This window comes from Cryptomeria japonica, chromosome 2 (assembly GCF_030272615.1).
Source record: "Cryptomeria japonica chromosome 2, Sugi_1.0, whole genome shotgun sequence".
In the NCBI taxonomy this organism is placed as follows: Eukaryota; Viridiplantae; Streptophyta; class Pinopsida; order Cupressales; family Cupressaceae; genus Cryptomeria; species Cryptomeria japonica.
Genome location: NC_081406.1, coordinates 182469828 through 182471769, shown reverse-complemented (window position 1 = coordinate 182471769; position 1942 = coordinate 182469828).

The window sequence follows — 1942 nt, the reverse complement described above, 5'->3', positions numbered from 1 at the left end:
CTAGAGTACCATGTGTTAGGGTTTCAAGCAGATCCAAAGCAAATATAAACTAACAATTATATGCAAATTTAAATACAAAAGATAAAGAAATAAAATAGGACACAGATAACACAGAGATTTAACGTGGTTCACCCAGAATGGGTTACGTCCACCATACACAGTCGTCCAATCTTTCTTATTATCTAGCAAAAATAGTACATCAACCTTCCCATGCCTTAAGCATCCCAGCCACTTATAACATGAGTTTTTAGGGCAACAAACAAAGTCGGCCTTTTTAGGGTTTTATTACAATGTTGGTTTTCATCAACAAAAAAAATGGCAAGGATACGTGCTAAGTGTACAGTACTTTGCTGATCAGTCGCCACATTTCAACAATCTCCCACTTGGAGATTGATACTACACAACACCATTGTACATGCAACATCCGCTAGATAAATCACTAGGACTTGACTGGTATAAAATCAACAATTATCAATCAAGAATAGAAATTGATGAAGAAATCAGATTCTCCTGTGGAACTGCCTTCGTGAACATATCGGCAAGATTCTCACTTGTGTGAAACTTCTCAAGCCGTAACTGACCCTCCTCCAAAATAGTTAGGATGAAGTGGTACCTGAGCTGAATGTGCTTTGTCCTTAAATGAAAAGCAGAGTTCTTCGCAACATGAATGGCACTCTGGCTATCAGTATACAATGTGCGATCCTCCTATGTTTGACCCAATTCCTCCAGAAAACATTGTAACCAAATCATCTCCTTGTTGGCTTCTGTAGCAGCAACATACTTAGCTTTAGTGGTTGAAAGTGCAACAACCTTTTGCAGCCTAGAAATCCAGCTGATTGCAGTTCCCCCTATAGTAAAAACATACCCTGTAGTACTCCTCTATGAATCAATATCGCCTGCCAGATCAAAGTCAACAAATCCTCTCAGAGAAGCATTAGGTCCTTTGAAACATAATGCCTTCGTAGCAGTTCCTTTCAAATACCGAAGAATCCATTTCACAGCATTCCAATGTTCCATACCCAGATTACTCATAAACCTGCTCACAACTCCCATTGCATGTGCAATATCTGGCCTTGTGCATACCATTGCATACATTAGACTGCCAACAACTAATGAATACAGGATGTTAGACATTTTATTTACATCTTCCTATGCCTTTGGGCACATCTCCTTAGTCAATTTGAAATGACTAGCCAAAGGTGTACTAACTGCTTTTGCATCCTGCATGTTAAATCTTTTCAACACCTTCTTTATATACTCACTTTGGGACAAATTTAAGGTTCTATTTTTCCTGTCCCGTGTAACCCTCATACCCAAAATTTGCTTAGCTGCACCCAAATCCTTCATAGCAAATGACCTGGCTAATTTCTGTTTAAGATCATTTATGTGTTGCATGTTAGACCCAGCAACAAGCATATCATCAACATAGAGCAACAGGATAATATAACTGCCATTATCCAATCTCTTAAAATATACACAATGATCAGAATGACATCTATGATAACCATGTTCAACGATGAAACCATCAAATTTTAAATACCATTGTCTGGGTGCTTGCTTTAGCCCATACAAACTTTTCTTCAACCTGCACACCAAGTTCTCCTTACCTTTGACCTCGTATCCCTATGGTTGTAACATGTAAATTTCCTCCTCCAGATCTCCATGGAGAAAAGATGTTTTGACATCTAATTGTTCAAGATGTAAATCATCTGTAGCCACAAGACTAAGTACAGTTCTAATTGAAGTTATTTTTACAACTGAAAAAAATATTTTATCATAATCTATACCCTTTTTTTGTGCAAAACCTTTTACAACAAGTCTGGCCTTATATCTTTTCTAGCCTCCTTTCTCCCCTTCAACCTATAAACCCATTTGTTAGGCAAAGCTCTTTTTTCTGCAGGTAAAGGCACTAAGTCCCAAGTCTTATTTTTCATCAAGGAGT